The sequence below is a fragment of the Delphinus delphis genome, chromosome 2 (assembly GCF_949987515.2).
Source record: "Delphinus delphis chromosome 2, mDelDel1.2, whole genome shotgun sequence".
Taxonomy (NCBI): Eukaryota; Metazoa; Chordata; class Mammalia; order Artiodactyla; family Delphinidae; genus Delphinus; species Delphinus delphis.
The window spans coordinates 151,984,948-151,996,931 of record NC_082684.1 but is presented as its reverse complement, the minus strand read 5'-3'; the positions used below and the strand labels follow the sequence as shown (position 1 = coordinate 151,996,931).

The 11,984-nt window shown below is 39.0% G+C and overlaps 1 long non-coding RNA gene across 1 annotated transcript in view; it reads left to right on the top strand.

Annotated features, from left to right (window-relative positions):
* The first annotated feature begins 627 nt into the window (after positions 1–627).
* Positions 628–11,984, top strand: part of LOC132419863 (uncharacterized) — a 46,728-nt gene continuing 35,371 nt past the window's right edge. The window contains exons 1-2 of the long non-coding RNA XR_009518261.1: positions 628–699; positions 828–951. This is a non-coding gene — a long non-coding RNA (uncharacterized lncRNA). The remainder of the gene's footprint in view (positions 700–827; positions 952–11,984) is intronic.

Below are 11,984 nucleotides of genomic sequence, written 5' to 3'. Positions count from 1 at the left end.
GTCCAGTGGTTAAGCCTCTGCACTCTTACTGCTGGGGCCCGAGTTCAATCTCTGGTCAGAGAACTAAGATCCCGCAAGCTGTGCGGCATGCCCCCACAAAAAAAAAAATCCGTATGCACACTATTAAATTTAAAATAGATAACCAACAAGGACCTACTGTATAGCACAGGGACTTATACTCAATATCTTGTAATAGTCTGTATGGGAAAAGAATCTTAAAAAGTATATATATATGTATATATAACTGAATCACTTTGCTGTACACTTGAAACTAAAATTTTTTTCAATTAAATAAAAAGTCATGTTTAAAAATGTTCACATCAACACAAAGTGAGTTGCAGTGGTGTTTTTGTGGTCATGGCTTGTGCAAAATAGAATAATGCAAAACATCCAGGCAGTTAGTTAGCAGGACAGATTCCCTCCTCCTGGCTTTGCCTTTGCAGGCTGAACACGTGGTTCACTCCATTACAGGCCTTCCCCTGCTTTTCTTCATCTTCTGACCTGCTGTTAATAGTGCAGCTTCTCATCTTCAGAACAGGATCTTGTTCCTGCCAGGGATGAATTCACTTACGGTTTATCTCCACTATTTCTTTTCAGTCCCACCCACTTCAAAGTATGCTGACGATCTATGAGTCCTTTAAAAACGGATCGTTTCTTTGCCTTCAATCATTCCTGGCTCTTCAGAAGCTGTCCTGGCAGGTAATTCTAAGCCACGTTCAGATAGTCTCTATAGAATGTCTCCTCTGCCATATTTTATTAAAAGATTGAGCTCCTTCTTCGAGGATAATAACCATGTAATCCACCTCTCTCGGTTGTCTGTTTCCTAGGAAAAGTCTTGGCAGCAGTGGCTCAGCCCCTGAGAAGTTCTCAAATCATCTCAGACCGGTTGCCCTCACTTAATTCTTCCTGCCTGCTCTGGTCAGAGGATGGAGATGTAACCCACTGAATCAGGTACAGTCTGAGCCAACCAGCATACTCAGAACATATGCTATTGCCTTAATATTTTTACATTTATCTTATTGAAGTATAGTTGATTTACAATGTTGTGATAATTTCTGGTGTACAGCAAAGTGATTCAGCTATACATATATATATTCTTTTTCATATTCTTTTCTATTATGGTTTATTATTAGGATATTGAGTACAGTTCTCTGTGCTATACAGTGGGACCTTGTTGTTTATCGATTCTATATATAATAGTTTGTATCTACTAACTCCAAACTCCCAATCCTTCCCTCCCCTACCCTCCACCCCCTTGGCAACCAGAAGTCTGTTCTCTATGTCTGTGACTCTATTTCTCTTTTTTAGATAAGTTCATTTGTGTCATATTTTAGATTCCAGATGTAAGTGATATGGTGGTACTTGTCTTTCTCTTTCTGACTTACTTAATTTAGTATGACAATCTGTAGGTCTACCCATGTTTTTGCAAATGGCATTATTTCATTCTTTTTTATGGCTGAGTAATATTCCATTGTGTGTATGTATATATATATATATATATATATATATATATATACCATATCTTCTTTATCCATTCATCTGTTGATGGACATTTGGGAGCTTCCATGTCTTGGCTATTGTAAATAGTGACCATAGGGGTGCATATATCTTTTCAAATTATAGTTTTCTCCAGATATATGCCCAAGAGTGGGACTGCTGAATCATATGTTAGTTCTATTTTTAGTTTTTTGAGAAACCTCCTTACTGTTCTCCATAGTGGCTGCACCAACTTACATTCCCACCAACAGTGTAGGAGGGTTTCCTTTTCTCTACACCCTTTGCAGCATTTTGCTATGGCCTTTAATATTCCAGATAATAAAGCATTAAAATAACAAAACAGAAACAAACCAAAATAGAATATAAGCTTTTCAAAATTCCCCTTTTGCTACAGAGGAATTCTCCTAAAATGGTTTTATTCCTCTCACTGCCCTGGGCACCCAGGCTTCCTGTCCCTCAGGGACTCCGCCTGTGCTTGCTCTTAATGACTCTGTCTACCTTCAGTGTATTTAGCTCACTTAGCCCTCTTTCAACAGTTTGGCAACAACTCTCTCTCGTAAGAACCAGTTCACACGGGGCAATCAGGAAGGGTCTGTGCTCTGTCGATGGTAACACAGCACAGCCTTCTCCCCAGCTATTCCAGGTGCCATAGTCTAGTCCACAGGGAGCAACATGGATTTTTTTTAATGGAATTATAACTATTAAGGCACTTTGTTTATGCTACTGAAATGCAATCGTTTTAAAGAGAATGAGTTGGTATACATTTTTTTCTGTTGTTTTATTTTGTTTCATTACATATTAAAACCAGGCAGCATGAGGCACTGATAAAAGAAATATGCATTGGATGTAGGAGGGGTTCAAGCTTCCCTGTTTCATCAGCCTGACCCTAACATGAGGCACATCACTTCCCTCCTTGTCAGTTTACTACGCGATTAGGCGAAGGCCTGGAGAAGTATGAAATCCTGAAATAACAATTCAAAGAATATTTGAGAGCCTTGGTTGTCACCTAGTGCAGCTGAAACTGAGAAAAGCAGTCAGATCAGCAGATGATGAGACACCAGGCCATTTGCATGTGCTGGAGGTGGGCCGTGCTGCTTCCAGGGAGACCCATCAAAAGGTCCACTTCACTTATAGGCATGTGTGATGCACTGGTAATCCTGAAATACAAAGTACCCAACATTAAAGGAGAAAACCAACATGCAAATACAGGCACTTACATGTATTCAGTGTAAGTGTAACCTTCTTGGAAAAAGAAAAGTGAATACAAGCAAAATCACCTAGCACGCTTGAGAAATAGTTGAACCAGATGATGAAAATATTTTATCCTAAAATTGGTAAGTTGATTGGTTCCTACATTCATGCTTTCAACAATGAGGAAGATTTTTTCACTGAAAAGAGCCAAGCTGATGAAAAAGTATTAAGGACCACAACTTTGAACAGAGCCAACTGTCACAGCACGGTTAAGTCCCTCGTCAGGGAGACTGGGAGGGAATCTTCAGGGCAGCTTCTTGGACTCCAGCAATTAGAACCAAGTACATTCTGGGACCGAGTCACCCAGGCCTGCGTTCTCAGCATTTATGAAGAAAGCTGGTTCCAATCAACTGCCCAGCAGAGGCCCTGACTTCTTCAGCATCTCGTTCCCTGAAGGTACCTCTTACTTCATGCAAGCTCATCGCCTCAGGACCACACTGAACAATCATAGAGAATAGGTGGATACTCAGTTAGAGCATTTGTTTACCCATATGGTCATCTGACTTAGAGCTGTGTCCCGATGCACCCGTCAATGGTCTGTGCTGAGCAGTATGTCAACATGGGCATCTAAATAGAAACCCCATCCACAAATGATAGGAACCCAAATAGGATGATGATCAGAGCTGGCTGGAAATTTGTTCAGAAAAGGAATTCAGTTTAGAAAACTTTGTGTTGTTGCTGTTTTATCTAATACTTTTTAAGTATGTGTAGAGTGAAAATACAAACTATAAAATAGATGGTGGTTTTTAAGTACTACAAAGAGAAGTTTGAAGATTAATTTAAACTAGAGTTTTAACATCTTGGAAGTATATGGAAAACAGCAAAAAAAAATTCCATTGAGGACAAAAGAGTAGTGATTTTTTAAAAGAATCCATAAGGCATTCATGGGAGACAATCAGGAAGACACTGAGCAGAGTCTGGGAAGAGGTCACCTAAATATGTCCCTTTCCCTCCATCACCAACACGACGTCCTGGGACTGCTGTCCCATGTCTAAGGCAGCAGTGGGCGGACCCCCGAATGCGATCTGGTAAGGCCGCAGGCTCTGTGGGAAGCCCTGCAGGGAAATTGGCATGGGCTCCATCCTCCATAGGCTGGGCAGTAATCTGGGTACCATTGACACTGGGGTCCTCAGTAGTCAAGAACTTAGGACAGTGAGTCATGGGAAGTGCCTAATCGGCGGAGAAGTGGAGACCCCTGGGGAGGAGGTCACTGCAGTGGGCTCTGCCTGAGCTTGTTCAGTCGTCCTGACCTCTTAAAGGTGAAGAAACAGCGGCAGGGAGCAGAGCCCTACCTGTTCCTGGGTGGGAGAACCAGGAAGCAGATGAGTGGGAAGAGGCTCATCCAGGCATCTCAAGAGGTGGTTGCACTGGTGGCCATGGAGGGAGGAAAGATCTCGCCTGTCTCCAGTTCCAGCAATGCCACCATCTGTGGTGCAGAACACGAGCAGATGTGAGCAGCCATGAGCAAGCAAAGCAAAGTAGCGCACACCCAAGAGGTCTGCACAGCCCGAGAAAGGGAAGGCAGTGACAACAAGACACATACTCTCGGTGAACCAGAGCACAGACGATGGCTCCAGGGAAAGAGATCCAAGTGCCACGCAAAGAAGAGTCTCTGAAGCTACAATCTAAACTATCTTCTAGATGAGATGGAAAAGAAGATGGTTACCATTGAGTACCACGTTAGAAACCTGGAAAACCAATTCTAGGAACTATCTCTAAGCACAGAACAAAATTGTAGAGCTAGAATCATGGACAGAATATGAGAGACCAGGAAAGTAAACCTCAGAGAAGACTGTGAGAAAAACACTAGTTCTAGAAGGAAAAGAAGAAATTAATGGACTTGTGAAAAATTTCCCAGGTATGCCTTAGATAAGGAAAATGATACTATGAGTTGTAAGAAATAAAGAAGCAAATAGAGAAATAAATATAAGATATTGCAACATCTTAAATCTATTATTGAGAAAAGGGATTCTACATGATACTAGAGTAACATCTTGAGATAATATATGAGAAATATCTACCATCTTTCAAAACCAACAATGTTATGAATATGCAGTTATTTGGAAAATATATCAGCCTTGCGCTCTACATGAAAGAATTCTTTGGGAAATGCTGACGCCAAATAGCAAATGCATTATAATAGTGAGCTCAGGGTGGGCAATAAATAGATAGTCTACAAATGGAAACAAAAATTAAAGTTAGAATGACAATCTGGGAAAATGTTAACTTTGGAATTTAAAGCACAAAGAAATAAAGAGGAACATTCTAGTTTTCATATGTACCAAGCCATACTGGCCTAACCAAATAAAGCAAAAACTAAACTGTTATTATAAATTGAGTGGGATATTTTAATCTGCTTCTTTGGGATTTGGACAGACTTAAAAGACAAAAAAATTCCATGAAATAATTAAATAATAATAAAATGAATATGTGTGGTTTAATTGGTATATACCAAATATCACATTCCTTGAAAAGACAATTTTTTATGCCCATGTTCATGGAACATTTACAAAATAAGTCACTTTCTTAGCCCAAAAGAATGCCTAAGTACATTTTTTATTTATTTTTAATTTAATTTAATTTTAAAATTTTTAACTTATTTATTTTTAAATTAGTTATCCATTTTATATGTATTAGTGTATATACATCAATCCCAATCTCCCAATTCATCACACCACCACCACCACCCCCGCCACTTTCCCCCCTTGGTGTGCATGTTTGTTCTCTATACCTGTGTCTCAGTTTCTGCCCTTCAAACCAGTTCATCTGTACCATTTTCCTAGGTTCCATATATGTGCATTAATATATGATATTTGTTTTTCTCTTTCTTAATTACTTCACTCTGTATGACAGTCTCTAGATCCATCCACGTCTCTACAAATGGCCCAATTTCGTTCCTTTTTATGGCTGAGTAATATTCCATTGTATATATGTACCACATCTTCCTTATCCATTCGTCTGTCAGTGGGCATTTAGTGCTTCCATGACCTGGCTACTGTAAATAGTGCTGCAATGAACATTGGGGTGCATGTGTCTTTTTGAATTATGGTTTTCTCTGGGTATATGCCCAGTAGTGGTATTGCTGGGTCATATGGTAATTCTATTTTTAGTTTTTTAAGGAACCTCCATACTGTTCTCCATAGTGGCTGTATCAATTTACATTCCCACCAACAGTGCAAGAGGGCTGCTTTTTATCGACACCCACTCCAGCATTTGTTGTTTGTAGATATTCTGACGATGCCCATTCTAACTAATGTGAGGTGATACCTCACTGTAGTTTTGATTTGCATTTCTCCAATAATTAGTTATGTTGAGCAGCTTTTCATGTGCTTCTTGACCATCTGTATGTCTTCTTTGGACAAGTGTCTATTTAGGTCTTCTGCTCATTTTTTGATTGGGTTGTTTGTTTTTTAAATATTGAAGTTCATGAGCTGTTTATATATTTTGGAGATTAATCCTTTGTCTGTTGATTTGTTTGCAAATATATTCTCCCATTCTGAGGGTTGTCTTTTCGTCTTGTTTGTAGTTTCCTTTGCTGTGAAAAAGCTTTTAAGTTTCTTTAGGTCCCATTTGTTTATTTTTGTTTTTATTTTCATTACTCTAGGAGATGGATCAAAAAAGATCTTGCTGTGATTTATGTCAAAGTGTGTTCTTCCTATGTTTTCCTCAAAGAGTTTTATTTACATTTAGGTCTCTAATCCATTTTGAGTTTATTTTTGTGTATGGTGTTAGGGAGTGCTCTAATTTCATTCTTTTACATGTAGCTGTCCAGTTTTCCTAGCACCACTTATTGAAGAGACTGTCTTTTCTCCACTGTATATCCTTGCCTCCTTTGTCATAGATTAGTTGACCATAGGTGTGTGGGTTTATCTCTGGGCTTTCTATCCTGTTCCATTGATCTATATTTCTGTTTTTGTGCCAGTACCATATTGTCTTGATTACTGTAGCTTTGTATAGTCTGAAGTCAGGGAGTCTGATTCCTCCAGTTCCGTTTTTTTCCCTCGAGACTGCTTTGGCTATTTGGGCTCTTTTGTGTATCCATACAATATGTATATTTTTTAAAATAAAAGCTTTACTGGGTTCACTCTGTGAAGATGAACTAATAAGCTCAGAAATAATTAATAATATAAAAGGGCCAAAAATCAGAATCCCTTAGGAATTAAGAAGAACATTCCTAGACAGATAACTCTTGGATCAAAGAGAAAATCAAAAGGAAAATTACAACTATGTAAAAAGTTATGAAGAAGAATGTTCTTCATAGCTAAATCTGTGGGACAAAATGAAAGCAGTTCATAGCAGAGGGGAGAAAATTGACATGAAACATCATCATTATTTACAAAGAAAGTTAAACAATAAAGAGAGTTATGCTCATCCTAAGAATATATAAAATAATTTAAACAAAAAGCAAACAGGAAATGGAATTTCATAACAAAAGCTAAAATTAATGTAAAATTTTAAAGGTAGCAGAAATTTAAAAATTCAAATCTAATTTAGGTCAGTTTATTTATATGAATGCCTCATGTGCTTGTTTAAAGGAAGAAGAGAGAAGGCAAAAAAATAGTTTTTCTAAGAGAGAGAACCAAGGAATAACTATAGATATAGAAGTGATTAAAGCAGTCATAAAAATATACGTGTATATGAAACTTTCTGACAAGACATTTGAAATTTTAGAGGAAATGGATGATTTCCCAGCAAAATATATATTGCCAAAATTCACCCAAGAAGATAGGAAGGGGAAACTTAAATACATCAGTTACCATAAGAAAGTTTAGAAAAAGACACTTAGAGATCTACCATTGAAAAAGGCACCAAGGACAGATGGAGTCCCAGCTGAGGTTTATGTAACATGAATTTATATAACCTTCAAGAGAGAGAGCTTTTCAAAGTTAAATTATTCCAGGCCTCAGAAAAAAGATGAAAGGCCTCCCAATTCACTTTACAAAGGCAACATAACTCTTTTAAAAATCCGATAAAGATAGAACAATTCAGGGACATTGTAGCTAGGTCTGATTTATGAAGATGGACAAAAAATTATTATAATATTAGAATTGTATTCTACATTATTTTCCTAATTTATCAACAGTTTCTTCTGATGAGCATCTAACCTGTTTCATGACAGCAAACAAAATAAATGGACGATATATACCTATGATGTTAGATGGTGGTAAGTGAAAATGGAAGAGTATTAAACAGAGGATGTAGACAGAGAGGTTAGTTGGGAGGAATCGGCTATTTAGGGTGATCTTTTTGGCTTTGTCAGAGAAGGCACCTCTCAGGTTGCTGGTAAAGACCAGACCAAGTATGTGGGCCTAGGAGATGTCTGGGGAGCCCGACTCTGGAAGAGGAATACGCCAGTGCAAATCCTGAGGGGCAACGTGAAGACATGGTGTCTGGACAAAAATAACCCCTGAGGAGGGTACAAAAGATGTGATACCCTATATGTTCCAGTTATCCATGTCTGCATAACAAACCACCCCAAAACTTAGTGGCCTAAAATGTCAGCAACATTTATCTTACTTATGAAGCTGGAATCTAAGTAGTGTTCACAGGGACAGCTTGTCTCTACTCCACTCAGCATCTGCTTGAAGGCAGGAGATGGTAATCAACCAAAAGCTCAACATTCAGGAAGACCTCAAACACTTGAGGCTGGCACGGCTGGGGCTCCTCAGGCGTCTTTCTCTTTCCCCACAAGTTCTCTCTATAGGGTCTCTACGGTAATGGGGCATCACAGGCAGTAATGATGATGCCTTTTAAGAAGCCATCAGAAGGCGTTCAATGCAGAGCTGGTGTTACCTGACCCCTCTTTCAGCAGTGCCACTCTGGCTGCTGCACTGGAGTTGAACTGAAAGAGACAAGGGTTGAGGTTGGAGACCAAGAAGGAAGCCTCTGCACTGATCCAGGCAAGAGCTCACAGCGCCTTAGATTGTGGTAGTAACAGTAAACATGATGAGACGTGATGTGACCATGGATATATTTTTAAGATAGAATCAAAAGGATATTCTGATGGATTGAATTTGTGATAGGAGGAAGAATACGAAGGGATAAGGATGGCTTCAAGGATTGTGGCTTGAGAAGCCTGCTTTAAAAATAACCATAAAGTGGGGCTTCCCTGGTGGCACAGTGGTTGAGAGTCCGCCTGCCGATGCAGGGGACACGGGTTCGTGCCCTGGTCTGGGAATATCCCACATGCTGCGGAGCAGCTGGGCCTGTGAGCCATGGCCGCTGAGCCTGCGCGTCCGGAGCCTGTGCTCCGCAACAAGAGAGGCCACAACAGTGAGAGGCCCGCGTACCGCAAAAAAAAAAAAAAAGACTGTGAGATCAGCACATCTAGGTGATGGTGGGGAGAGGTCACAGCTAAGTTTTGAAGACTTCAAGTTTAAGATACCTACTGGACATCCAAATGGTATCAAACACAAGTTGGATACATGGGACCTGAGTTAGTGGGGAGAGTTCCTCGTTGGAAATGGAAGTTTGGGAGTCTTGAGCTATACTGGTGACTTAAAGCTGTGACATTGGATGAGATTTCCAAGACGGTTTAAATAGAGATGGGGGAAGTCCGAGGAGGCATTCCAAAGTCGAGAGTTGTTTTAGTGGCGCCCTGGAGGTCAGAAACCTAACCAGAGGGAGACATGAAATGGAGAAAGGAAGTTCAGACAACTCAGAGGAGTTTCACCGTGAGGAACAGAGAAAATGAGGCAAAACTTGGACAGGAAAATAGAATAAAAAGAGATTTTTATTTGCTTAATGATCAGAGATATAACAGCATGTTTACATATTGATGGGGAAGATTAATTAATGAGAAGAAAGAGGGAGCATTCCTGGAGCAATGTCCCTGGACCAGTTGGAGGAGAGGGATCTAATACACATGGTAGAGGGGAGGTGGCTCAGGTTAAGAGTGACGGGAGAGGACGTGGATATGCTCGCAGGTGGTCAGTGTGAGTGCGTGTGTGTGTGCGTGTGTGTGTGTGTGGTGGGGCAAGTCCATGAACATCCTCTTCAGACTGCTTCCCTCTCCTCAGAGAGACTGAAAGGGATGTCACCAAGCAGGTGAGAATGGAGGAGAAGGGCAGGAGCTTGAGGGGCAAGGAGAGTGGGAGTGGGAGAGCGACATGACCCTGTCAATACGGGATGACAGTGGGCGTCTCTGAGAATTCACCTAAGGTGTGTTTATTCTTCTCCAGCCACATTCAGCTGGGTGGGTGTGGGCATGCAGCAGACAGAAAGATGAATCACTGCTCCGTCATGTAAGATCCCTTATGCAAACATAAAAGAGAAAATTAATGTAAAGTGTTAAAAGATATTTAATGAAACTCCTCTTTAGCCATTCCTCTTTAAAACTTTGTTTAAAAAAAGAGTATATATGAAGTGCTTAAGTACAATGATAGCTATTCCTACAAGACAATTGTAATTATTATTTTAAAGGGTAAAATGCAAAATTTATTTTAATTAAAGTTAGACACTAGATATGTATCCTTACTATTACAATTATAATTAAATATTGTCTTCAGGGATCTAGTCACTATAATTAAAGAGTTTAATAAGTGGTGTGAAGTTTTCAAAAGATAAAAATACCTCCTTTTTTATGAGACGATTTTACAACTAGAAAACCCAAAAGGCTTTTTCTAAATAATTGGAATTAATAGAAGAATTCAGTAAGGTGAATGGATATAAGATAAATATATAAAAGCCATTAGGGTTTTTTTAGTTTAATAATTAGAACTTAGAGGAAAATGAAAAAAAAATCTCATAATGAGAAAAGCATGAGATTTTTATTAAGTATAAACTAGCAAGAAGGAAACAGGATGTACATCAAGATAAACAGAATATCTTCTTGAACAATATAACATATGAACAAATGGAAAGATATACAATATTCTGGAATGAGAGCTCTTTGCTATATAAAATGTTAAATATTTCAAATGTAATATATGTTCATTATTACATCAAATTCCTTTTAAGTTACATGACCAAAATTTTATAAGAAAATAAATGTAAAAAAATAGCCAAGAATAATTTTGAATTATGTAAACTAGGAGGCAAGTGATGTGACTTACTAGATATCAGAACGAGAAAAACTAGAAAGCCATTAAAATAAAATGAATATGTCATTAGCATAGGGATATTCAAATAGATAAATGAAAAACCTGAGAGGTTAATATATAATAAGGATAATATTTCTATTTAGTGAGAAAAAGATAGACTCTTTAGTAAACAGGGCTGGCAAAAATAGCTACATATCTGGAAAACGACAAAATGTGAACACTGTTTTGCCTCATATAAAAATTGATTCCGAGTGAGGAAATACTTGAAATAAAACAATGAGGTAACATGGTTTTGGAAGAACCTAAGTGAGCAGAGATAAATTCAGGAGGCCTGGGGAGCCCAGCATCCCCCTCCTCCCAGTTTATCAGGACGTCAGTGCTCCTTGGGGCTCACAAGGGGCGAGCTCCCCTGGCTCCTGTGACACCAGGGCTTAGCTGTTACCCACTCCCCTGCACATGTAAAGTGACAGGGGTCCTTAGACACCCCACCAACCCCAGCTCTGCAGTATGGCAGGGGGAGTGGTGCCCCCCATTTCTTCTGTGAGCTACAGATTACAGAAGTAAACAACCCCTACTTTTCTGTGCTGCATCAACAAACTGTGTCTGTGCACTTTGGCAGGTATCATCTAAGGACTGGGCAGGCTCATTAAACAGCTATTAGAATCTCAGAAGCTATAAAGTAAAGACACACATATTCTATTTTACAGAAATAAAATATTCATATGGTAAAATGTATCATGAACAATGTAAATAGAACAACTATTATTTGGGGGGAAATTGCTGATAATATAAATCATACAAAGATGTGACAAATCCATCTGAAGGGGAAAAACAACCCAATAGGAAAATGGGAAAATATTGTGAAGAAGCGATTCACAGAAGCGCAAATCTAAATGACCTGGGAACTTATGGCAATATGTGCAAACTTACCATCAGAGACATGCTGATTACAGTGACAATGAACTACCATCTATACTTGGTAGACAGGCTAAAGTAACCACTGCCGCCAGCAGAGATACAGAAAGTGGACACCCTCATATATTACATAAAATGTACATTGTTATAGCTTTTTGAAAAAAGTCATAGTTCATGATAAGATCACATTTATAGATCCATGTAAGGCTGTGTGTATGAAAAACTTTTAAAAGGAGAAGAAAAGATGAGGAAGGCTACAGCTTGATGAGTAACCAGGAG